Source organism: Podarcis liolepis, assembly GCF_965112155.1.
Source record: "Podarcis liolepis genome assembly, chromosome: 8".
Classification (NCBI taxonomy): Eukaryota; Metazoa; Chordata; class Lepidosauria; order Squamata; family Lacertidae; genus Podarcis; species Podarcis liolepis.
In genome coordinates this window covers 71,831,005-71,858,684 of record NC_139560.1, presented here as the reverse complement: position 1 = coordinate 71,858,684, position 27,680 = coordinate 71,831,005, and the positions used below count along the sequence as shown (strand labels likewise).

At 42.4% G+C, this 27,680-nt stretch overlaps 1 long non-coding RNA gene across 8 annotated transcripts in view; it reads left to right on the top strand.

Moving 5' to 3' along the window:
- The window catches only part of LOC310714429, a 176,835-nt gene that overhangs the window by 46,825 nt on the left and 102,330 nt on the right, over positions 1–27,680 (top strand). For 2 of the 8 annotated variants that reach the window (XR_014529749.1, XR_014529751.1), the window contains exon 3: positions 14,109–14,226. This is a non-coding gene — a long non-coding RNA (uncharacterized lncRNA). Of the gene's footprint in view, positions 1–14,108; positions 14,232–24,812; positions 25,108–26,259; positions 26,377–27,680 lie in introns of those variants that run through there. The other 6 variants (XR_014529750.1, XR_014529754.1, XR_014529752.1 and 3 more) reach the window with 5 other exon arrangements.

Below are 27,680 nucleotides of genomic sequence, written 5' to 3'. Positions count from 1 at the left end.
TGAAAACTCATCAAACTATGTGGTGTGTGTGTGTTGAACATAAAAATTGAGCAAAAAACAATATTTTTAAAAAAATTGAAAGCGAGTCTTTGCTCAGATCCAAGTCCTTGTTCTCCCTCTCTCTTGAAATCAAGGCAGAATGGAAGCTCACAAAACAATGTGTCACACAAAAATGTAATGAGATGTAGAGAAGAATTTAATATTGAACAAATCACAAGAAGCACAGAATGGTTTGTCTTCTTAGAATAAAACTTCATCCACAATTCCCTTGATGAAAAGCCCATAGGTTTGAAACTTGCTGGGTTTTGTTCTACGTCAATAAATTTTTCACTGCATTCCATCATGGATTATTCTGCTTTTTTGGGGGAAAGTAACTGACAGCACAATCTTATACATGTATACTCAGAAGTAAGTTGTATTTCGTTTACTGGGATGACTCACTGGTAAGTGGGTATAGGATTGCAGCTGGAGACTCCCTTCCTTTGGGGGAATGGAGAAGTTAAGAATGTTGATGTTCATTTATTTGCCTTTTGTAAGATAGAAAGTGAAAAATGAAGATTATGCAAAAAAGGTGGGGAAAGCCTCCAAGCGATTCATGCATGGGTTGCTTCAACACATCAGAAACAAGCTAAAGGAGCGCTAGGGTAACTCTCAGAACTGTCTCCAAAAAAAGGTCATTAGATCCAGTACTATGTAGAAAATGAAACTCTTCATTACCACAAACGATGTGAAAATAATAAAATGGTAACACTTCCACTCCCATACTGTGCATTTCAAAAGCCATTTGTGTGCAGTTATGTGTTCACAGGAAAGACATGTGAAGGGCAGCAGAGCCCAGACATGTAAGCCCCAGTTCCAAAGTCTCTAAATCCATGGGGAACTTTCATGTGTTGAATGTGGAAGTCCCAAGGAAGCTTATAATTGCTTTTAGCTGAACAAACTTAGAAGCCTCCACAAGATTGGAGAATTTGCATTATCAGGGCTTGCAGTCCTGCAAAGTCTTGCTGCTCCAGGCATCGTGCTCCGCAGTCTCCAACCCACAGACAAATAAAGGACCACATAGACTGGTTTGGATCGAAACAGGTCACAACTTTATTGAATACAGATGGGCATGAGGCCATCAAAATACTTCTGGCCCGCCCACCGGAAATCACATGTAGGTCAATCCAGGCAGGGGGGTTCCTAAGACTTAGATCAAATAGGGTGAACCCCCCCCCCACAGGGACTGCCATCTGAGGGAGCATCCTCAGCCCTGGCCCCACCTGGGCACATGGACATGATCACTCCCCCCCCCCCCAGCTACCTTTAATGTAGTGTTTCTCAACCTTGGGTCCCCAGATGTTGTTGGACTACAACTCCCATCATCCCTGAGCTCTGGCCTTGCTAGCTAGGGATGTTGGGAGTTGTAGTTCAACAACATCTGGGGACCCAAAGTTGTGAAAGGCTGCTAACGGGATACCCAGCATTTGGAGGGGCAGGTGGAGACTACAACCTCCCCTCCATCCAAGACAAAGGATTGCCCAATGCCCAACCACCACTCAAGCAGAATGCTCACGGCTAAACCACTCACATCTGCATCCAGGCCCTGATACCATCCACAATGTCTGCTAACCAAATATCATTTCCTGTTGAGGAAAGGTGCATGCCATTAGACCTAAAGAGAGATACTTCCGAGAATGTAATATTGGGGTGCTGAATCACCCCAATCATTGCAGTATGCAGCGCCTAACTGCGCGGTTGATTCCCACAGGGTTAGGGTTGTGTCATAGATGTGTCTCAAGCATATCGGACCAGCTGAGGCATGTGGTGGGGTATAAATTGTACAGTGTCTGCAAGTTCTCGATTATAGCCCACATTAAGTCAATTCCCTTGCATTGGCCCAAATCATTTTCCCCTAGCTGAATAATCAGGGCTTCCGGGGGCCCTTGCGACACCCCAATAACTCCATTTTTTATGGTTCTTTGGACCATAATAAAGAATGTGTGTGTGTGTTTTGGGAGGTGATACAAATCCTACCAGGCACTTAGGGTGGCATTCATCCTCACAACTCTGATGGAGAATTGTCAAACCACAGAGCTTCACAGAGGACTCATGATTTTAACCCTGGTATGCTGCACCCTAGTCTATTTAATATCACCCCAAACTCTGGAAAGAAGGCATAGAAGTCTGGTGAGGGTGGGTCAAATCTTTCTCCATAGGGCTTTTAATCACACTAGAAAAATTGTGACAGCAGAGACCCCTTTTAAACCCAGGCTAGACACTTTTCAGTTTAGATTGGCACCAAGGACTGCAGTGCTTTGGTGTTCACCCCTTTGCAAGTGGGGGGGGGGGGGCAAAACAACTCAGCTCTGCCCATGTGATCTCCTTGGTCCCACCCATGTGACCTTATTGTATTTGTCAATAGCGACTTGACCTCTTTGACCACAGGATGCACTGCAAGGCCCAGATGTTACTGGGTGGCTCTGGGTACAGGAGGTTGGTTGGGGGAAAGGAAAGCCTTGTGGCATGAGCAGAGTTCCACTCAACACTCTTTCTGGATCTTTCCCAATATGTTTTCAAATGTACATTACTTGTAGCTAGTTGGAGCTTCCCTATATAGACACCGGATACATGAGAGTACTTGAAATTCAGGCAATTTACATTTAATGTTGTCCAGCAGAGCTCCTGCTGAATTCTGATTCATCTATAATTTATTATTTAATCTCAGGATGAAGCGCTGTGGAGAGAAAAAAAGTTGCATCCAAAATGTTACTCCGTTTCAAAATTAGCCATCTGCCCAGTTGTATGAGCTCAGCCTTTTCCAGTTCCAAAACAACCCATTCTTAATTAAGGTCTGCTCAGAAATAACCTGTGTGAAAGGTGTTCCTGAACTCTTTGTTTAATGCTCAATGATACGGATTCCAGCAGACCTTGCCAATTTACCCGTCACAAATCAAACTCTCCAAGTGTCCCTGTTTTCCAGGGACAGTCCCAGATTTACAGAAGCTGTCCAGGTATCTGATTTGATCCTGGAATGTCCCACTTTTCCTTAGGACATCTCTATTTCCATAATAGATATGTTGGAGGTTATGGAGTCATGTGACACCCCCCCCCCAAGCCAAGAAGATAAGTAACTATACAACCTTTAGAAAACATCTGAAGGCAGCCCTGTATAGGGAAGTTTTTAATGTTTTTTTAAAACGTTTTTATATATGTTAGAAGCCACCCAAAGTGGCTGTGGCAACCCAGTCAGATGACTGGGGGTATAAGGAATAAAATGATGATGATTGTTATTATTAATACTATTATGGAATAAAGGTAAAGGGACCCCTGACCATTACATCCATTCGTGACCGACTCTGGGGTTGCAGCACTCATTTCGCTTTATTGGCCAAGAGAGCCGGCGTATAGCTTCCAGGTCATGTGGCCAGCATGACTCAGCCGCTTCTGGCGAACCAGAGCAGCACACGGAAACGCCGTTTACCTTCCCGCCGGAGCAGTACCTATTTATCTACTTGCACTTTGATGTGCTTTCGAACTGCTAGGTTGGCAGGAGCAGGGACCGAGCAATGGGAGCTCACACCGTCACAGGGATTCGAACTGCCGACCTTCTGATCGGCAAGTCCTAGGCTCTGTGGTTTAACCCACAGCGCCACCTGCGTCCCTAATATTATGGAATAGGACGTCCCTATTTTATCAGAGAAATGTTGGAGGGTATGAATGCTATTTCATCTTATCAAATATGCAGTAGTAGAGAACCATTACTGTGCACAATGAAATTATACCATGCATGCCCTTTTCCCATCCACCGGGTTCACAAGGGAGTCAATTTAAAGTGATTGTCAACACCACCAAACATCAGTGGGGTTTTGCCCATTGATTGTTTTTATTTGTGCTCTCACCACAACATGGTCTGATTACTGTATAAAGCACTATTATGAAGTCATATTTTTAAATACTGCATGTTTTATCAATGGGCCTGCAGCAATGTCAAAACCATTAGTGTCCTGATCTCCAAACCATGGAGAGAATGCCTAGGATACGAGAGGACAAGGTACATAGATTTCAGAACTGGTTTACATCAAAGTGTAAGCAATAGAAACAGCCGCATTTAAAAGCAGTCAGGGTGTCTCATGTGATGGTAGTGACACTTTAATTAGAACTCAGATGTAAGAAGATGTGGAAGAGTCGCAGGACGCCGTTTGCCGCCTCCCCTTCCTTCTTTGCCATTGTTCTTCTCGTTTTACGAATGTGCTACTTGGTAACGAACTGAAATTTAATATGTCGTTTTCCATATTTCCACCTAGGACTGGCATAAATATGGTACCCTGTTTACCATTTAATGAATAGGTTTCTAGGAATGATTGCAATTTCTTTTATGTGATTAGAGAATTGGCGGCCATGTAAATGATGGTGCCATTCCCCATTTATGACGTGCCAATTTTCTGCCAGCATAGAAAAATCTGGGCCATTTGCTAGTAATAGAGTGATTTGCTAATTAACATTAGAGCTCTCTATTGCCATTCCCTAAGTGGCTAAACAACAAATGGCTATATAATTTATTATTATGTAAAATCCATCCACCCCCCACCTCCCAGCCCAACCTTTCCTTTTACTCAAAATGTATTTATGTTGACAGGATCGTCAATGATTTCCAAGAAATCTACCCAATGAAACAAAGCTGTTTTCCCTGTGTTGATAATATGGGCACAGTTCAGCCAAAGTTAAGCATTTATGCATTTTGTTAATTTCAATACGAAAGTTAAGCATTTGCTTCACTTCTTCCCACTGAAATGACACAATGAGATTGGATATGTACATTTTGAGGACTATGGGGTGAAATAATAGTGAATGGATTATCCCGTTTCCTTCTGCCTTTTTGTTTATAAGTCTTTTGGGTGGTCTTCCCCCTGTAATTCGCTTGATTTCCCCCCCTCTGTTTAACTCTTGCTAAATAATTTTGTTTCCAAAACAGCAATATTAAGCTCTGCTTTCTTCATGCTTTCATTCATTTCAGTGTTTACAGCCCCACTGTTCCACTGAAAAATGTCCACCATTACAAAATTAAAAAAAATAAGAAGAAACAGTTTATAACAGAAATGAAATGGTACTTTAAAAAACTAAGTCACAAAGGAAAGCCAGGAGTTAACAGCAACAGCTATGAAATTAGGCAAAATACTTTCTTTGGGAGCAATCCTATATGCAAGACACTGGTATAAAGCAATACAGTGTGAATTAAGGCAGCATAAAATTACACTAGATCCCAACTCTGCCAAGCAATGGGACTACTGAGCTTGGACTAAGCTAGCAAAGAGGACACGTATTTAAATTTGTGTTTGCGTTTTTTGCTGTCTTAATTTATGCTGGGTTGCCAGGTCATGCAACTGTTCGAGTTGGGATTAGGATCCATCCTACATCCCCAGTCCCTATTCCCACCATGGTCACATTCCCAGAAACCTCCTTTTCAGGGATGAAATCTGGGTCGCAGCTGATCCGAAATGAGAAAAATATACTGCCTCCGCCTGAGCTGAGCATGGGGGAGTGAAGCCAGTGAGCCTGGTTATACTGGGAGATCCACTGGATTCTAACCCCATTCTTCCCAGTGGACCTTGCTGCCATAGAGTTGCAAGGATTACCTGTTTGCCAAAGCAAGCAAGTAGCGAGGTAGACAATGTTATTCACAACTGAGTCCCAATTCGTTATTCAACTTCAACTCCCATGATTCCCAGAAACCTTAGCCAATGGTCAAAGATGATGAGAGTTGTACTTTAGCAACATCTGGGTACACATTGTTGAAAGACCAAAAAAAGCCAGACAAATGGGTCTCTATGGAGAGACATAGTGAATTGAGCAGAGCAGACTCCTCCAAATCTATGATTCCATGATTTTATGATAACGTCTCTTGGAAGTGTCATACAGAATTAGAGAAAGCAAAGGCACAGAAAACCAGTGATGAAGTTCTATGAACAAAATGCTAAGCTCTCTACCATCAAGAGTATCTGCAGCTCTTCTTTGTACAAATGCCAGGTGGCCAACAATTTAGGCAAGAGCAGACTCTACTCGTTTGTCGTTTAGTCGTTTAGTCGTGTCTGACTCTTCGTGACCCCATGGACCAGAGCACGCCAGGCACTCCTGTCTTCCACTGCCTCCTGCAGTTTGGTCAGACTCATGTTTGTAGCTTCAAGAACACTGTCCAACCATCTCGTCCTCTGTCGTCCCCTTCTCCTTGTGCCCTCTATCTTTCCCAACATCAGGGTCCTTTCCAGGGAGTCTTCTCTTCTCATGAGGTGGCCAAAGTATTGGAGCCTCAGCTTCAGGATCTGTCCTTCCAGTGAGCACTCAGGGCTGATTTCCTTCAGAATGGATACGTTTGATCTTCTTGCAGTCCATGGGACTCTCAAGAGTCTCCTCCAGCACCAGAATTCAAAAGCATCAATTCTTTGGCGATCAGCCTTCTTGATGGTCCAGCTCTCACTTCCATACATCATACATCACTACTGAGTAGACTCTACTCAGTTAAAGTATATTTTGGAAAATGCTACTATGCCTATTGGACTTTTTTCCTGCTCCGTGCTATATAGAATTGGGTAATAAGCAACTCTGGGAAGCAGCTTGTCAAGATGTTTTAGACTATTATTATTTTCCAGAACTGAGCTCTGCTTTGACCTTGAATAAGCGTCAAGTGAGGGATTGGGTAGAATCCAGAAGGGACCTGCGACTAATTAGAAATACCAATTTCCCCCCTTAGTATCCACACTTGAGAACAGAACATTTTAGAGCTGTTTTTCCGATCAAACTCCCACCAGCTTCCTTTAAAAAAATGCCTTTATTGAGCTGTTTTTCCAGGTGATGGCCGTCTTGAATGGCCACTGCAACAAGGTGCCATAAGCAGACAAACTTTATATTGGTGGTCAGCCTCAGGTGAAAGACATCACATTATCTGTTAGCCTGCCTCAACCAAGAGATCGCTTTCTGAAACCTTTGCTCACAAAAGTACACTCTGGCATAAATGGTTTGGTTTCTTTTGAGTGGCAATAATGGCTTTGTAACACACAGAGTAGCCCTGTGTGCACGGGCTGGGGGGGGGGCAGAAATAATCAGAGAAAAGTTATACAAAATTGCTATAAATTGTTGTAGCGATTCAGAGGTTTGATCTGAAATCAAGCTGGGTTCGAGTTTGCTGGTGTCTCTGGTAACCTTTCTCTGGATGTTGGCTCATGGTATAGCTATATGAGCTATATTGTTTTCTTCTACTGTTGCTGGGGGTTTGTCATGGCATTTGGTTAGAAAAATAAACTTGTTTGCTTGATTGATTATTATAGCATTGATTATCATATTTGTACTATTGTCATCCAATTACAATTTTCTGTTCTTGATCTTTCATCATTGCCCATTTTCTAATATTCTTATTTGTAGCGTCTTAGCTACCCACTCATCTTTTCTTAAATTAGGCAAGATGACATTCCTCATTTTTCATTGTCTCCTCTTTTGTATATTTCTCTCCCTTTTTTGTTGGCTGTTTATAGCGTCTCTATTTTTCTTTTGGCAAATGTGGATGTTCTATTTGATTTTTCTCTCATTTACTCCCACATTTTTATGTTGCTAAACATTGAAATTTTCAACTTTTAGGGCCTCATCTACACATATATTTAAAGCAGCATGATACTACTTTATAAATTATTGTCCCCCCCCCCCCCAATAATGGGAAATGTAGTTTATTATGGAGGTTTAAAATTGTTGAGACTCCTATTGCCCTCACAAAGCTACAATTCTCAGAGTGCTTCAATAATCAACCCCTCTTCCCAGGATATTCTGGTATAACAATGCTCTAAATGTATGGTGTGGGTGTGCTCTAAAACTTTATAAAATCCGTTTTTATATTTCTATACTTTGATTTTCATCTTCATTAGCATCCGTTTTCCTTTGCTCCTACTTCCATCTTGTCATTGATGTCTAGCTGTGCAGGTTTACTAAGACATAAGCCCCATTGTGTTCAGGAAAAGTGTGCTTAGGATTGTCATAATAATAGCAATTGTTGTTGTTTACATAGCTGTCAACTTTTCCCTTTTCTTGTGAGGAATCCTATTTGGAATAAGGGATTTTGCCTTAAAAAAAAGGAAAAAGTTGACAGCTATGGTTGTTTATCTGGCTGAGTTTCCGCAGCCACTCAGGGTGGTTTCCAGCGGAATATAAAAACATAACAAAACAGCAAACATTAAAAACTTCCTGTTACAGGGCTGCCTACAGATGTCTTCTAAAAATTGTGTAATCCTTTATCTTCTGTATTATTATCACTTTTCACATAACTGTTCACCTTAACATTTTAATGCCCTAAATTTGATCTCATTATTCATCTTCTCTCTCTGTTCTCTGATGTTTTATCATTTTGGCAATTAGCTCAAGATTCTCTTATTAATTTTGATGCATTCATTCTACCTTCCCTTGTCATTTTTTTACTTAAATGCTACTCTCCCCCTCAGTTCTTAAATTTCTCTAATTATTTTCAGTTTTTCAAATCCTATTCTAATCATTTCATTTACAACACTGAGTTATTGTAGGTGTTTCAACATATAATAAACATAATCTTCAAATTATTTTAAGTTTTTCAAACCACGTTTTAATAATTTCATTTTCAGCACTCAGTTATTGTAGGTGTTTTAGCAGTTAATAAACATCATCTCCTAGGGGTGTTAAATGATTAAGTGATTAAGAGCATAGTATATATGGAGTGTAGTGAGCTTTTTTTTGGGGGGGGGAATGCCTATAAATATCAATAATGATCTTTACCAGAAGGTGGTATACCATTATCTGACAACGTTGGTTTTCCATCCTCTTCCCCTCCAACAACCAGAATTTCATGGCCACTGAGCTTGCTAAGTCATCACTGGGTTATTTTGATGTTTCCTCCCTTCTAGAAGGATCATCTTCACTTTATATTTCTGCAGTACTGGGGTTTCCACAAACCTGGATACTGCCATTTGGGGTCAGGATTCACATTTGGATAATAGACTTCAATGGCCATATATATATGAGGGATAGGGAGCCCTTCAGAGCCCACGTTTCCTTCTAGCCAACATTCTGAGGGCCACATGGTATTGGTGGGTATGGCCAGAGACAAAAGTGGGTAGGGCAATGGGATGTATATTTTACCTATATACAGCAGGCTAGTTTCTGCACATCCTCAAACATTCTTCTCTATCCTCCTTCCAAGCCTGCAAGAAGCACTATCAGAGTTTAAGGACACATTCCAGCTGGGCAAAAACCTACCAGGAGGGTGCAAAACAATGGCAGTGAAAGATGCAGCCTGGGGAGTAGGGATGTGGCTGGGAAGAGACCTGAGGGCCAGGAAATGAGTGTGAGCAGAAGTTGTTTGATGACCAGTGTTGAATGCCTTCAACGGCTTATCACATGGGTATCCTGCTCGCCGGTGTGAGATGTACCGCTGTCTGATTTATAATGAGTGAAAGACGATCCTATTCAAACATATGACTTGCTCTACTGACCAGCTATGAAAAGGCAATTTTTCCCAATTCAAAATTTGGGCTATTACCGCCAAGTAAGTGCCATTTCGTAATTAGTAGCTATAGCTGTGCCCATTCTCCTTTGGCCTTTGATGATCACAATTCTTCATAGCCCGTTTCACTGACATCCATGCTCATTAGTAATCATTTTAATATCTAGTTTAAATTGAATTGGTTATGCAACTCCTGTATTTGAGTCTTCCTTTCCTCTGCTTTATTATCCTCTAGTTCTTATTCCAGAGATTTAAGGCAGACTATTTAGATCTCATCTAATGGTGACCTTTCTCTATATTATGAATGCTCCACTACGTTCCGTCGTGCATTTCAGTATTCACAAAGCTATGGGTTACTGTGTTTCTAAATATCGAAATAGTCTGCCTTTAGAAATGAATTTTGTACAGGAATAAGCAGTGAGCGTAAAGATGGATGAGTTTATTTACTCGTATTTGTGTACATTGGGCTATCATTTACATATGAGTAAATGAGACGTGTAAAAAACACACAGGCAAATTCAAATAGTAACCAAATCCAATGCTGTGTTGCACTTGGTCAAGTTCACCAAAATCAATGAGTTCAAATAAGTTTAACCCTTTTACAGCCCACTCAACTTTGCAGCCATAACATTTCAGGGAGGCAGTGGGTGCCTTTTTTGTGTTTCAGAGGTGCTTATGTGCTGATTCTTTCTGGCTACTATGCATGTTCATTCCTCAGTGGTCGTGCATCCCTAGCTAGTTCACTGGTTCTACGTCCTGGATAAGTAATATTTAAAGAAGCAACGTGCTTTAATGGTTAGAATGTTGCACTAGGACTAGGCATCTTACTGTTGGGAAAAGAAGAATAAATTATGGTCATATACTAACCCAATACAAAATTCCCCTGATTATTAGAAATCACATTTCCTCCTCCCTGCAAAAAAATGTTTACCTTTAAGATACAGTACCAAAAATGAACCTCTCCAGCTATATAACAGATAATTTGGACTGAAATGCTGAATTTAGGCTAAGCTAATATTTGATCAAAATGTAATGTGCTCTTTCAAATTAAAATTGAATTACAAGATAGATTTCAGGGGGGGGGGGAATCCTTCTGACAAGGTCAAGAATGAATTCTGCAATCCATGAAAATTTGTGCCACATCAAATTAGGTGTTCTTACAGCATCCCACCCTTTCTTATGCATACAGTTAATATGCCTGCTTTATGGCATGGTTCTATTATTCTCTCTGTTCTCAATTCGAGTCTCCATGTCCTTGTGTAGACATAGCTAAAATGGTACCACCCGTACAAAAGACAGCTGTATTGGTGGGCTTGGGGTAACCTCCAAGTTTACAGAATAGGCAACAATTCTCCAAGGGGTACCAAAACAGTTTTGTGTAGACTCAGGTCCCATCTACACTATACATTTAATTTTAAAGCAGTCTTAAACCACTGTAAACAGACATGACTTCAGCCAAAGTATCCCAGGAACTGTAGGGTTTGGTGTTGTTGTTGTTTTTAAGAGTGCTAAGAGTTGTTAGATGACCCCTATTTTCCCTGTTGTTGTTGTTTAGTCGTTTAGTCGTGTCCGACTCTTCGTGACCCCACGGACCAGAGCACGCCAAGCACTTCTGTCTTCCACTGCCTCCCACAATTTGTTCAGACTCATGTTTGTGGCTTCAAGAACACTGTTCCACCATCTTGTCCTCTGTCGTCCCCTTCTCCTTGTGCCCTCCATCTTTCCCAGCATCAGGGTCTTTTCCAGGGATTCTTCTCTTCTCATGAGGTGGCCAAAGTACTGGAGCCTCAGCTTCACAATCTGTCCTTCTAGTGAGCACTCAAGGCTAATTTCCTTAAGAATGGATGCATTTGATCTTCTTGCAGTCCATGGGACTCTCAAGAGTCTCCTCCAGCACCATAATTCAAAAGCATCAATTCTTCAGCGACCAGCCTTCTTTATGGTCCAGCTCTCACTTCCATACATCACTACGGGGAAAACCATGGCTTTAACTATCCGGACCTTTGTTGGCTATCCTTTGTTTAACTATCCGGACCTTTGTTTTCCCTACAGAGTTACAATTTCCAGAGTGGTTTAACAAATGAACCCTATATGTATATTTAAAGTGATTTATTTATTTATTTATTTATTTGCATTTTCACAAATAAAAAGAACAAGTAAAGGTAAAAAGGAGAAAAATGAAAACTTCCCTTCCTCTCCTTCTCTGGTATCTTTTCATTACCCTCTCTTCTGCATATTCTAAGTTACCAAGTTCTACTCTTTTTACTGATTAATTAAGTCTTGCTAAACTGTTCACTTGTTTATACAGTGGTACCTCGCAAGACGAATGCCTCGGAAGACGAAAAACTCGCAAGACGAAAGAGTTTTTTGTTTTTTGAGTTACTTCGCAAGATGAATTTCCCTATGGGCTTGCTTCGCAAGATGAAAACGTCTTGCAAGTTTGTTTCCTTTTTCTTAAAACCGCTTGAAGAGGTGCAGTTGCGACTTGACCGTGCTTCGCAAGACGAAAAATTCGCAAGACGAAAAAACTCGCAGAACGAATTAATTTCGTCTTGCGAGGCACCACTGTACTGATTTTTAAAATACTCTGCAAACATTTCCCAATCCTGTTTATATTCTTGGTCATCTTGTTCTCCTGTCTTACTAGGTAGACCTGCTAGCTCTGCATATTCCAACAACTTAAAGTGACATTCTTTCTTGGTCGGTACTACTTGTTGCCGTAGTGGCATACATTTGTATACATATTTAGACATATATTTACACACACACACGACTTACGTTGTTACTATTCCCAGCCGAAAAGCTTCTGGTTTCTTGGAATTGAATTTTATTTTGAAAGAGCACATTACATTATGATCTAATATTAGCTTATTTCTAATAACCAAGGGAATTTTGTACTGGGTTAGCACATCACCATAATTGATTCCCCTTTCCCCCAACAGCAAGATACTATGGACTTGGCTACATTGGTGAAGAAAAATGAGTTTTAGGTGCATTGTATATGCAGTATAACACTGTGACACCAGATGGCACTGTGGAGTCCTATCTTTCCCTACCGGATTTTCCTGTATGAATTTACAATGCATTTAACTGAATCACTTCTTTGACATGTCTAGGTCTAGCCCCAGTCCTTGTACAACATTCTAACTATTAAAGCACCCTACAACTCCCATCAACCCCAGTATACCTGAAGGAGCATCCCCACCCCCATTGTTCAACCCGGACACTGAGGTCCAGCACCAAGCGCCTTCTGGCAGTTCCCTCACTGCAAGAAGTGAAGTTACAGGAAACCAGGCAGAGGGCCTTCTCGGTAGTGGCACCCGCCCTGTGAAATGCCCTCCTATCAGATGCCAAGGAAATCAATGACTATCTGACTTAGAAGACAGCTGAAGGGAACCCTATTAGGGAAGTTTTTAACGTTTGATGTTTTATTGTGTTTTTAATATTTTGCTATGAGCCACCCAGATGGGCAGGGTAGTAGTAGTAGTAATAATAATAATGATGATGATAATAATAATAATAATAATAATAATAATAATAATAATAATAATAATAATTTTTATTTATACCCCCGCCCTCCCTGGCCAAGACCTAACACCAAATATAAAATACAGTAAAAACATTAAACAAACAAACAAACAGTTGATTAAAATATAGGTTAGAATACAGCTTAAAATGTAGCCTCGTTTTAGTGGTAGCCCATAGATCAGATTATTATTATTATTACTCACAATGGACAATGCTTAGAGATTGTGAGAGTTATCATTCAGCAGTTTATGAAGGATCACAGACCCTCTGTTCCTCAGTAACAATCACCACCACCACCCAACATTCTCTGGCCGATGTGCTTGTGCCTCTATATGTCTATATAGTGACAAACATACCGTGATAAACAAAGCGATCAACATAATTTCGTCTTGAAATTATACAATTGAATATAAATATAGATGAGAAACGGCTATGTATCGTGAGTACTTATCTACTTTTAAAATTTTTTCACTTATGATCTTTTTCTTTTACTTCTTTACTCTTTCTTTGTTGTTTTTTTCTTTTTTCTGATATCTTATCTTTCATTTCACTGCTTTATTGTGAATAGCATTTTATAGAGCATTTTATAAATAACTGTAAATATGAAAAAAGACAAAATATACTCTAATTTTCTTCTCTTGGTTAGATGTATTTTCTTTTTCTTTTGTATTTTCTTTTGTTGTGAATAAAACAACAACAAAGCGATCAACATATTACCTTTTACCTATATAGTGATATTCAGCTGGGACCTACTGATCTAGGGGGATGCATCTACTTGTGGGTCACAAATAGTTGCACAATTGCAGATGCAGCCATGGGTCGGGAATTATCCCATTCTTGTGTCGCTTGGGACGCACACACTCTTGCATGCAAGGTTGGTTTGAACATCACGCCCAGTTCGACACGGAATGAATCTTCCTTCTTCTTTGCTCAAATATATGTATGTCATTGAAAAGGGGAGAGGGGAGCCTAGCTGTTTGCTTTGTTCTGGACTTGTGATAGGCTTGGAATGAATTACTTAATATCGAACTATTGGGACTAAGACGCATGTGGTACCATCTGCCTGATTTGTTTCCTTTCACTCCAGGGGCAGAGCAAGTCTAAAGCTGCAGTGTGAGATAGCCAATACAAGGCTCGGCCAGCTATCAATTCCCTGCCACAGGTGCTGATGTGGATAAAGCCTCTCTGCGGCCTGCTCTCCAAACGTAAGGTAACTTAACTTTGAAGTATCGAAATCTGCTTCCCTCCCTGTGCTTGCTGCAGCTTCGAGCTATTTCTGCTGTCTGGCTCAGGGCACAGGATCTTGGAGTTCTTTGGAAGTACAGTGGTACCTCAGGTTAAGTACTTAATTCGTTCCGGAGGTCTGTACTTAACCTGAAACTGTTCTTAACCTGAAGCACCACTTTAGCTAATGGGGCCTCCTGCTGCCGCCGCGCCGCCAGAGCACAATTTCTGTTCTCATCCTGAAGCAAACTTCTTTACCTGAAGCAGTATTTCTGGGTTAGCGAAGTCTGTATCCTGAAGCGTATGTAACCTGAAGAGTATGTAACCCGAGGTACCACTGTATATCAGAATGTTCCGCAGTAAGAAGATCAGGAGCATGGATGTAGTTGGGGGAGGTCTGCCCCCCCCAAAAAAAACCAAGTAAAAAAAAATACAGTACTGTACCAAAAGTAGACGTTGTACAAAGATTTTGACAGATTTTTCTGAGCACTTGGGGGTCAAAAGAAAATAATTTTAAGCAACCTGTTGGGACGTCTCATTTTGAATCTGCTAGACAGAGCCAGACAGAGGATGGTGACAAGTGGGTGTTTGCACTCCCCGCAACATAAGTCCTAGCTGCTTCCATGATCAACAGTGGAGGAAAAATTGTCCGAAACCTTAGATTGATTGAGATCTCAGTTCTGCACAGAGGTAAATGTACGCAGGAGGATGTGGGAGGATAGCCTAGCGGCCTCCCACAGCACTGAGGTGCTCAGACTAAAGGATCAAAGCTGGGAGCTTTATATGAGGTAGTGGCATAAAATTGGCTTTCTGGAGCCATCTGAACAGGAGGATTCTGAACTGTCAACATGTCCTGGCTTACCTCCTCTGTGCAGTGGTTCCAATACCTTGTGGAGTACAAATGTAATGCTTAAATGACCAGATCACCTGGTTTAGCTCCAGAGCAGCGGCATAGCGTGAGTTGTCAGCACCCGGGGCAAGGCAAGTAATTTGCGGGCCCCCCCCCCTAGCCCCTAACCTGCCGATCTGAGGCGAGTTGCCGCTGGCGCTGCCGCCCAAACGACGCCGCTTGCCCGGAGGAGGAGGGGGGCAGAGAGGCGAGGAAAATGCAACATGGCCCAGCAGCTGCAGCAGCAGCGGCGGCGGCGGGGCTGTGAGGAGGGGCTGCCTGGCGCGTCCTCCGCGGCCCGCGCTGAGAGTTGCTGCCTGCCGGATGCCTTCAGCCCGGACGCGCGCACAGCTCGTCGGTTCCGCGAGACATGGGGCTCTGCTACAGCCTGCGCCCAAGGCTCTTCAGCGGCTCCGGAGGCAGCGAGCGCCCCCCCCAGATGTTGCGCCCGGTGCGGCCGGCCCCCCTTGCACCCCCCACGCTACGCCACTGCTCCAGAGAAACTGGCACCAGAAATGTGCAATTCTGTATGTCTATTCATGAAAAAAAATCCATTTGAGTTCAATGGAACTTGCTCCCAGTCTGAGTGGTTATAGGACAATGGTAAAGGACCCCTGGATGGTTAAGTCCAGTCAAAGGCAACTATGGGGTGTGGCACTCATCTCACTTCAGGCTGAGGGAGCTGGCATTTGTCCATAGACAGATTTCTGGGTCATATGGCCAGCATCACTAAACCACTACTGGCGCAGTGGAACACCGTGACGGAAACCAGAGCGCACGGAAACGCCGTTTATCTTCCCGCCACAGTGGTACCTATTTATCTACTTGCACTGGTATGCTTTCAAACTGCTAGGTTGGCAGAAGCTGGGACAGAGCAATGGGAGCTCACCCCATCACATGGATTCGAACCACCAACCTTCCAGTCGGCAAGTCCAAGAGGCTTGGTAGTTTAGACCACACCCTAACGTATGTAATGTTTGTGGCCTTAGCGATAAGAAAGGGTGCTTTTGCAAACTAGCCGGCTTGCTTTCTGACACATACACGATATTCCGGAAGTGTAGAAACTTTTCCCCAAGTTGTGCTTCGTTTGAGTTACTGTCTGTGGAAAAATCAATCAATCAGCCAAAGCTTGTGGAAGCCAGTCAGATGTTTTAAAGAGAGGAGGATGATACTGCTTTAAATGTATATCACATATAATGTCTTGTAAGGACGTGCAAATGTTGGTGGCTGAGATATCACCACAGCTGCCCTCTACTCCAAAAGCAAATACAAAACAAGATGACTAAAAATTGGAAGGTGTACCCATGCTTTCTATGTTTTCTCACTTGATCTAAACGTCATAGATGTTAACTGTGCTTTCATGGTGACTTGTTTGTTTGCTTGCTTGCTTGCTTTTAAAAAGAGGGAAAGACTCCTGCAACATATACCTCACTGCCAAGTATCATTGGGAAGAATTGTTCAGATTCTCTCCCTTAGCAGCCACAGGGAAGTTCTTGAGGGGTGTGTGTGTGTTGCATTTACTTAACTTAAGAAGCTAAGTTTGGCGTCTTTATTCTGCTCCCACCTTACGAGAGATAGCTTTTTAAATGAAAAGTTAAGACTTTGAAAGCAGCCAAGATTTTCTGTTGAGTGGGATGGGAAGACCCGTGGGAAAACTGATTATAAAACTTTGACGGCATTTGCTGCTGAAGGCACTGGAAATATCTTGAAGTCATTATCGATGCTGTGCGAGGGCTATGCGCAGGAGAGGGTGAAATTGTTTTAATGAGTTTTGAACTCATCTGGATGGCACCAGTACTATTTAATATTCATTTGCCAGAGTGGGCTTTGTGAACCTCACACTGCTGAATTTTCAAAATTGCCCAAGGGAATGTCCTAGGGGAAAGAGATGCTAGCTTTTCCCTGGGATACTCCCTATATTCCCAGTGTGTTCTTTTCTTTTTTGCATTTTTTACCCTATGTTTGTATAAGGACTTCAGTGTGGCATATATCTATCCACTCATCCTCCCATATTATCAATGTAAGAGGGAGGTCAGATGAAGAAAGGATCACTTACCTAAGGACACCCAACAAGCTTCATAGCTGATCAGGGATTTGAAGCTGAGTTCTAGATTAACTCTATATACAATACACCAGTGGTCGCAACCTGATGGGGCCATTGGGTACACTTGGAATCTGCAGGAAGTGCTGTGGGTGCCAGTCACAAAATGGCTACCCCAGGGTGTGTGGCATAACACAAAATGGCCACAACATCTAAAGGAGCAGTAAATAATGGATCACAAAATATGCTGGGCATGTCCCCACCCTCAGCCAATTTTCCTCTAATCAGAGCAGAAGGGAGGGAGGGAGGGTGTCCAGTTCTGGCACCCTTTCAAATGCCATGTTTTAGGGAGTATGTTTAGTGTAGGAGAAGCCAAGCCAGTGCAAAGAGGAATGGAATAAGAAGAATAAACAGTCCCTTGTGCATTGCAGACTGCTTAGGGGACATTTACAGAGACCTTTTGTGGGTGCCACAGAAGGGAGTTGAGGTTACACGGTAATCTGCAATGTGCCATGTTGTTCGTGGTTGTGTATTCCTGCATGGAGCCATGAGTGTACAGAGAAACTACATGCAGCGAGGATGCTACATGACAAGTCAAGGGAGTACAGCTTAGTAGAAGGGCATGTGCCTTGTGTACAGATGACTCTCCATTTGGATCCCGGAATCTCCTGTTAATAATAATAATAATAATAATTTGTTATTTATGCCCTGCCCATCTGGCTGAGTTTCCCCAGCCACTTTGGGCAGTTAAAAAGAGTGACAGAGTGGGTGAAGAGAAAAACCTCTTACTGAGATACCAGCTGCTGAACACAGCCGGAGGGGAGACTTCTCTTGTGCTCAGGTCCTACTTCAGGGTTCCTCATGGGCTTCTGAGAACAGGATGCTAGACTAAATGTGCCATTGGCTTAACCCAACAGGCTCCAGCTGTGGAGGCAGGGCATAGGCAGCATGACTAGTAGCCATTAATAGCCTCGCCCTCTAAGAATTTGTCTAATCCTCTTTTAAAGTTTGTGGTCTGTGGGAGCAAATTCCACCGCTTAACTATATTCGGCATAAAGAAGTACTCTATCTGTCCTGAGCTTTATGACATTCAGCTACATTGCCTGCCCATGAGGTCAAGAGAGGAAGGAAAACCTTTCTCTCATGCCATGTGTAATTTTATAAACTTATGTAATGTCACCTTTTGCTTGCCTTGTCTCTAAACTCAAAATTCTGAAACTTTCCCCCATGGAGTTTCATTCCATCCCCTTGATCATTCTGGTTGGACTTCTGTTAATCTCTTCTGACTTCTATTGTGTCACTTCTTACTTGCCTTGACTCTATGATATCTTTTTTTCGGGTAGGGAGCTCAGAATTATACACAGTATTTAAAATGTGGTCTCGCCATAAATTTGGATAATGGCTTGAAGTTAGCGGCATCTTTCCTAATGATTGGCAGGATTTCCCTTTTTCACACTGGGTCAATATCTTCATCGTGCCGTCCTCTATGATCCCAAAGCTTTATTTCTGGTCAGTCGCTGGCAGTGAAGAAATCATGTGCATTTATGTTGACTTAAGTTTTTTTGCCCCAACATATGTGACTTTGCACTTGTTTACACTGAATTGCATTTGCCATTTTCCCTCCCATTCTCTCAGCTTGGAGAGGTTCTTTTGGAGCTCTTCATAATCTCTTTTTGTTTAGCAAAGGTGAGCAAAAAATAAGGCTAATGTGGTTGAGGAACCACATTTTACCTCTTTGCTATCCTTCTCCATGGCCAAAGCTTTGCTCACCAGTCACTATCTGTTTGTAATTACAGTACAAGACAATAGAGTGAATCCACTCACCCAGGAGTGTGTGTGTGTGTGTGTGTGTGTGTGTGAGAGAGAGAGAGAGAGAGAGAGAGAGAGAGAGAGCAATGCCAATGTTGCCCTTCCAGCAGTCTGCTGTTCTGCTCCACAACAAGCATTTGTGAAAAGATGGTTAACAGTTGGTTTTGTACTTTGCAGCAAAACAAGCAGGTGTGCTGACCCTGTTGCATCATTGATGGTTTCTGTTAAAGCCCAATGAGAGAGCACTTTGTCTTCAGAATACCACATCATCACAGTTTTGCTTTCCACAACCAAAGGTGCTGAGCCCAAGAGCTATCCTCACACTTAGCTTAGCCAACGCTGCTCCCATCCTTGAGTGGAGGTGAATTTGCAGCACCCCAACTCCCCTCAAAAGAAGACTCAGGTGATTTGACCCAGGGAAGATTGAGAGTAGGCACAATGGGGGGGGGCAAAAGGTCAGTCAGGAAAAAGGAACAGGCTTTATAAGCTGGTTTCTCCCCAAAACCTTCCAGTATTTTCATTGTACTGCCCTCCCTCCTTCCCTGCCTTTGTAGGATGGACTTTGCTACGTAGTTCCTTGTTCAGGGGCTGAGTAGGAATTTCTGGAGGAGACCCTGATTAGCCTTGGGCTTCCTTCCTCCCCCACCACCTACTTCACACTGTTGGGAGTTCTTGTTTGTTTGGAGGGGCATTTTATCTTTTAGTCCAGGCAGGAAAGAGAATTTTGAGAACTGGTTGGAAATTACCTGAGGCATTTTGGGATTTAAGACACTCTTGGGTCACCTTTCAATGCCTTCTCTGTGGGAGCTGTTGGGCATTGGCCAGCGGGGCAAAATGCATTTGGCAGGTTCACATGCCCAGGGTTCTCATACCAAAGAGGAAGAATTTCCTTCCATTCTTTTTCTGAAGAGGCACATGCGCAGAGGTGGATTTAGGAGAGCATGACCAGTTTGGTCACAATGGGCACAGAGCCTCGGGGGTGCCGCAGCGGGTGGCACAACTATAATCTAGAAAGGAGCACAAGAGGTGTGTTTTTTTTTTGGGGGGGGGGGGTTGCTGAGTTGTTTTTAGAAACCATCTGTGTAAAGTTAGTCTTCCATACCACTTTACTATGCCCTTAAAGTGTGGGCCAAACTGGATGTTACAGTAGGAGATATGTGGTGATTTATAAACAGTAATAGCAGCCTGGGGTGGGATAAATTATTATTATTATTATTATTATTATTATTATTAATTATATACCGCCCTATACCTGGGGGTCAGTTCACAAAATAAAATCAAGATATAAAACTACAATAATACCTAATAAAAATAAAAACAACAACCCAATAGCCCACCCACCTCCCACAAAACAACAACAACAACAACAACACATTTTAAAAGGGCATAGGATGTAAATCGGATCAACCAAAGACCTGGTTAAAAAGGAACGTTTTCGCATGGCACCTAAAGGTGTATAATGAAGGTGCCAGGTGAACTTCTATGGGGAGAGCATTCCACAGATGGGGAGTCACTGCAGAGAAGGCCCGTTCTCATGTTGCAACCCTCCAAACCTCTCGAGGAGGAGGCACACAAAGAAGGGCCTCAGAAGATGATCTCAGGATCCGGGTAGGCTCATAGGGAAAAGGATGGTCCTTGAGGTATTGTGGTCTTTTGGTACTATGGACTATGGTACATGGGGAGGAGTTTCACTGTTTCTCCAATGCTCCTTTCCCAATAAAAATCACCTCAAAGTGGGGGACAACTCTAGAAAACTCTAGGTTGAAGAGCTAAGAGGAATGGTAAGGACCATTATCAGGGGGATCAGTGATTTAATCAATGCTATATAGGACCTTAGGGACGCGGGAGGTGCTGTGGGTTAAACCACAGAGCCTAGGACATGCTGATCAGAAGGTCAGCGGTTCAAATCCCCGCGACGGGGTGAGCTCCCGTCGCTCAGTCCCAGCTCCTGCCAACCTAGCATTTCGAAAGCACATCAAAGTGCAAGTAGATAAATAGGTACCGCTCCAGCAGGAAGGTAAGTGGTGTTTCCGTGCGCTGCTCTGGTTTGCCAGAAGTGGCTTAGTCATGCTGGCCACATGACCCGGAAGCTGTCTGCAGACAAACGCCGGCTCCCTCGGCCTATAGAGCGAGATGAGCGCGCAATCCCAGAGTCGGTCACGACTGGACCTATACTGATAGACCTTTGCTTTTAGTCAACAGTGTGCCACCCCACTTTAAAAATAAATGGTTTGCTGCAAACACAGCTACTGCAAGTTCTGCTTCACTTTGTGAAGGGGGAAGAGGAACTGGAGCATGACTGTGTGACAGGACTATAGTGTACAGTGGTACCTCGCAAGACGAATGCCTCACAAGACAAGAAACGCGCAAGACGAAAGAGTTTTCCGTTTTTTGATTCGTTCCGCAAGATGAATTTCCCTATGGGCCTGCTTCGCAAGACGAAACATCTTGCGAGTTCTTGCGAGTTTGTTTCCTTTTTCTTAAAGCCCCTAAGCCGCTAAGCCATTAATAGCCGCTAAGCCGGTAAGCCGCTAATAGCCACTAAGCCGCTAAGCCGCTAATAGCTGTGCTTCGCAAGACGAAAAAACTGCAAGACGAAGAGACTCGCGGAACGGATTAATTTCGTCTTGTGAGGCACCTTCAGTTTGTTTTCCAGCCTCAGGATGGTAAGTTTGCCTACTTTCCCCCCTTGTAAGGCTCCTGTGTCTTTAACCACACAATCAAAATTGGAAATCATCTTGGCATTGATCTGCAACAAGGATGGAAGAAGTGTTGGTTACCTTCTGGGTTTCTGCACGTTTAAATAATACAAGCTGGGCTTCAGTTCCAAGCACGCTTCCATCCTGATATTGTGGATCTTGACCCTTGTGTCCTCTTACAGAATTGCAGTCTGATTTGTAAGCTCATTAAATTGGAATTGATGTGTTCAGAACCAGTGCTTTGGGGGTTTTTTTGGAGTGAGTGTTTCACTTTTGCCTCCAACGTGTAATTTCAGAACTGATCTAGAGAGGTAAGGTGTGTTGCAGGTGTGAAGAACACCATCCATGGAATTGAATGGTAACTTGTGGGCTCTTTTGCATGGTAAGAGTTGGACAATGCTGGTTTGCCAAAGATGTCTTTAAATTTTATTTTTTATTTTTGTGGAAAGCCATTGAAGAGAAAAGGTGTAACACCTACGGTTGCCAGCTGACCAGAAAACAGTAGCCCGGCCTGTTTCTATGCTTGACAGCAACCTGACCTATAAAAAAAAATCACTTGGTTTCCCAGAACAGAGAGGAACGTTGGCAGATCAAGATATTTAACCAAGGTCTGGTTAAAAGGAGAAAAATAATAAAGTTGGCAACCGTAACATCACCTCTGCAGTCTTTTTAAAGCATGGCTTCACACTATATATTTTTGTGAGGTAAATATTAAAAATGACAAGAGAACCACTTTGTGAAGGAAGAGAAGCTAAGTGCCTCTGATAATTCAGATTTGAGGAAGACTATGCCACATTGCTTGCCAATTCCCTGTCAAAATCGTGCAGCGGGTAGACGCAAGCCTTTTTAGCCAGAAGCTTGTACAACAGTTTTTGGGTTGCTTAATAGAGGAGTGGAGGTGGCTGGGATGTGTTGGGGAGGCAAAGGGTTTTATAACACACACACACACACACACACACACACACACACACACCAAAACAAAACAAAAAACACACACACCAGAAGCGGCTTAGTCATGCTGGCCACATGACCCGGAAGCTTTACACCGGCTCCCTCGGCCAGTAAAGCAAGATGAGCGCCGCAACCCCAGAGTCGGTCACGACTGGACCTAATGGTCAGGGGTCCCTTTACCTTTACTATATAGGACCTTAGCACATTGTGACTGAATGCCAGGTAAGGTAGAAGGCATTATTTAGGTGGAAAATCTTCAACCAACCTTCCCCAAATATGAAGGCATATGAGGTAATCACTCCACCATCCTTACCAGAAGTAAATTAATGGATAATTTGGGTATCCATGTGCTGCTAAAACAGTCATGACTTAGGTCTGTGGAGAGTCTTTTAATGTGTCTCCAGTGGTAAAGAGTTTCTCAGATGAAAAGAACAACACAGAGCACTTCTTGGTCTGCCCTTATATCCTATCTTGGTGCACGAGGAGCATTGCTAAGAGACTACTTGTCCTTGTCCTTTGCCATTGCTATTGTGATGACACTTAAGGGTAGCACCAGCCTTCCCCCAATATGTCAGATGCTGTTCGCTGGCATTTTTTAAACATAAGTCATATTTAATTATCAAATTCTCTAGCAGTTCCAAGGAAGCTAAATCACAGGTTTGGGTGAGTGCTTCAAAATACGTACCTTGTGATTCCAGTAGGAAAACACTAAAATACATATAGGAAGGAAGTCTAAATAATAGAAATGCTTTTAAGTAGACCGAAGGAAAAATAGAAGAACCCATTGCTCTACTGAAACACACTTTTTTCGTTCCATTTGCTACTGTTTTTATGAAGCCATTTCCAAAAGTCATTTTGACATTCTCTTTGAATGCTTCACGGTATTCAGTCCCCCGCTATGGCATGTTTCTGCTTAGTTCCAGCCAGCCGTTCAGAGAGCCCTTATCTCATTGCATCTCTGAAATAGCATGTAGGAGCTGTAGGGCTTGCCTTTTATGTTCAGCACGATAAGAAGGGCAAAGCGCCACGGAAGCTTTTGTACCCTAAATCTTTCTCCTTTCATTAAGGGGGAAAAATCTGTCTCCTTCTTTATCTGCACTTCACCATTCTCCGAGAGAGACACAAGTGTGATTGTCTGACATTCAAGTTGATTTCCCCACCCCTAAGAGCCTAGCATCCCCAGGACTGTCCATGCTTCTGAACTCTTTGTAATAATGACTCTGGATTTGTGGTATCAGAAGTGACAATGATGGGCCCTCCTAGCGTTCCTAATTTCCAGGGACAGTGCCGGATCTACAGAAGCCATCCCGGTTTCTGATTTGATTCCAGAATGTCCCACTTTTGCTAAGGACGTCTCTATTTTCATCAGAAAAATGTTGGACGGTATGGTAGGACATCCCTATTTTCATCAAAGAAATGTTGAGCTAAGGAGATAAGTAACTATACAACTTTTAGAAGACATCTGAAGGCAGCACTGTATAGGGAAGATTTTTTTTTTTTTGGAAGTTGCTCAGAGTGGCTGGGGCAACTGAGTCAAATGGGTGGAGTATAGATAATCATGTTGTTGTTGTTGTTGTTGTTGTTGTTGTTGTTGTTGTTGTTGTTGAATAGGACATCCCTTTTTTCATCTGCACAGCCCCATGCCACAAAGTCTATGCCTATCACCCATATCACACATTAGGGTATATATAAATATACTGGCGGCTCTATATACATGACATGGGGCTGTTCTTTTCTGCCATACTGGTGACCTGGAGAATACTAGAAGGGTGTTCTAAGTCTGGGCTTGGGCCAAGCAAAAGCTATGGTTAGGCAAAGAATTATAGACACCGAGAGACAATAGGACTGTTTAAGGTGCTCCGATTACAAAATTGTAGAAATCACTAGCTATATAGCTGCTCCAGCAGCATACCTCTTTTTTCTTGTATCCAAAAATGCAAGAAGGGCTTTTAAATTTGCCAGAAGCTCGGCTCTGCCCTCACCGGTCTTGGAAGGATCCTTTAAAAAAAGTCCCATATGACCAGAGAATTTGTGCCTGTCCATTGGGGGATATAGGAAGCCCTGAACACATATTTTTTAGATGTCCCTTTTACGATGAGGCATGTAGAGAAATCATTGACCCCCTGCTGGTGAGGCTTGCTGACCTCCCGGTAAAGCAAAATTTCGATCTTCCATTAGGCAAAGACCACAAGACGACCCAGATTGCGGCAAGATTCTGCGCACAGATCTCTAGGCACAGACCACCCCCTGTTTCAATCTAGTCTGTTAAGAAAATTCCCAAACTCGGATCCATGGGCGACTCTGGGTCATTTCTCTAAGGTAGTCTATCTTAAAGTTTTTATGTGTTTATACGCCTATCACACTTTTAAACTAAAAATCCATTGTTGTATATTGTTTTAAATGTTTGTTTTGCTATTGGGATTGTAGTTCCATTTGTGTTTCACAAGCTGGTCTCTGACCGTAATAAATTTCATATTCATGTACTAGAAGGGTGAGGTTGGGGCTTGAGCCATTTACAGTAAGTAGATCTTCAGAGCCTGATTAATTTTTATAATGAATGATTTTAGAATGTTGTTTATGTTGTACTTTTGTACTGTTTTATTGTTGTTAGCCGCCCTGAGCCCGGCTTCGGCTGGGGAGGGCGGGATATAAATAAAATTTATTATTATTATTATTATTATTATTATTATTATTATTATTATTATTATTTGGAGGCTCAGCCTATCAATGACGTTCATGGCTACAACCCACCTTTAAAGATGAAAACAGCAGAAAGTAAGTGGTCTAGTGTTGCCTGCTAGCCTTCATTTTAAGAGCAGTACCGGATTTACATATAAGCTAAACAAGCTATAGCTTAGGGCCCTGCTCTCTTGGGGGCCCCCCAAAAAATTGAAGGAGGAAACAAACCTGGATGTACATTTCCAAAATATAAGATAAAAAACAAATAAAATAAAACCGGCATACAGCAGCAATGTTTTATGTTGTGTAGGCACCTGCTAGCCTTCTCCCTAAAATATCACTGGTTTGCTCATTTCTGTACATAGGGTGCCTACATTCTGCATGGACTGGTAGCATGGCAACATGGGCAAATGGCTTTAGATACCTATTAGGTCTATAAAATACCATATAGCATATATTCAACACAAAAAAGCAACAATTTGTTGTTGACAAGGGACAGCTGGACATCTAAAGAGCCCCATTACCTTCAGTAGCTTAGGGCCTCATCAAACCGAAATCCGGCCCTGTTTAAGAGTCATGGCCCAATACCTAATACTGTTGAATATTTTGAAAGTTTACAAAGGTAAAATTGGGATCACTTGTCCCGCCCCCTTTTTATCTCTGGCCCCACCTATCACTGTCATGAGGCACCTAGATATTTGCCCACAGGCTGAGAAAATGTTCTGCAGCCCTGCCCTAATATAAAGACATTGGAACACGACTGCTCCACAGAATCCACACAATATCCATTTCTAAAGAGAAATAATTACTTTTCTTCCCATTTTGACCCTGCAACCTCTATCTACTGGGTTATTTTCAAAACTAAAGTAAGGATAAAGCAGATAAAGGGTCACTATTTATTATAAAATAAAGGGAGTTAATCGGCTTCTCTAAATTAAACCTACAGGAAGATGCATTTAAGTATTCCAACTGTGAATTTCAGAAGAGCATTGCAAATCATGCTGGATTTTATTTGAAGAAAAAAAGTAAAATGTGTACATAGAGGTATGAAATCATTGACAAGGTTAGTCCTTCCCTGCCTGCCTGCTACTGAGCAAACAAATGGGAGAATAAATAGTAGGGCTCCCCTTACGTCCAAAAGCTTTGCCCACCCCCTCAATAGCTCAACTGCTTTTACTTGAGTAGTTGTAAGAAAGATGGATGAATCTATCCACTTCCAGCCTGTGATAATTTTGTATTTAACTATATCTTCTCCATAATTATGTTCCATTCAATTTATTCATTAAATTCTTTTTTAAAAAAGCTTTTCAAAATACAAATTACAAACATAAGAAGAAGCCTACTGGATGAGACCAGTGCTCTTTCTAGTCCTATATCCTGTTTTTCACAGTAGCCAAACAATTGTGTGTATTTAAATTGTCCAGAACATTCAGAGAACTGCAAAACCCAATTTGTAGCTGTTTTGATCCACACACATGTTTATCTATATCTGTTAATGGTAGTGTAAATTGAGTGGTTAATCTGGGCAAATGAGCACGTTATCCAGTTTCCAAAAAACATGTGTGTCCCCCCCCCCATTTTTGTTTAGAAGTGTTTGATCCAGTCCACCCTGGACTGCTTCTGGCCCACTTCCTAATCTTGTTGTTGCTTAGTCGTTTAGTCGTGTCCAACTCTTTGTGACCCCATGGACCAGAGCACGCCAGGCACTCCTGTCTTCCACTGCCTCCTGCAGCTTGGTCAAACTCATGTTCGTAGCTTTGAGAACACTATCCAACCATCTCGTCCTCTGTCGTCCCCTTCTCCTTGTGCCCTCAGTCTTTCCCAACATCAGGGTCTTTTCCAGGGAGTCTTCTCTTCTCATGAGGTGGCCAAAGTATTGAAGCCTCAGCTTCAGGATCTGTCCTTCCAGTGAGCACTCAGGGCTGATTTCCTTCAGAATGGATAGGTTTGATCTTCTTGCAGTCCATGGGACTCTCAAGATTCTACTCCAGCACAATAATTCAAAAGCATCAATTCTTTGGCGATCAGCCGTCTTTATGGTCCAGCTCTCACTTCCATACATCACTACTGGGAAAACCATAGCTTTAACCATACAGACCTTTGTTGGCAAGGTGATGTGTGGTGTAGTGGTTAAGAGCTCTTCGTGGAAGGATTATGCACACATTCTCCCTGAGGCCTGGTGAATGTGCACAGTAGCTGGTTTACTTTTCTTCGAAAGAGCTCAGGACAGCATACATTTTCTTCTCAATCTTATCCATAAAAAGAAAAGAAAAGAATGAATGATATTTTTTGAAAAATTGTCAATGTGTGTGGCATTTCCATTTTGAGCTAATTTTTGCAAAGTCAAGATTTTCACCTCATGGCATA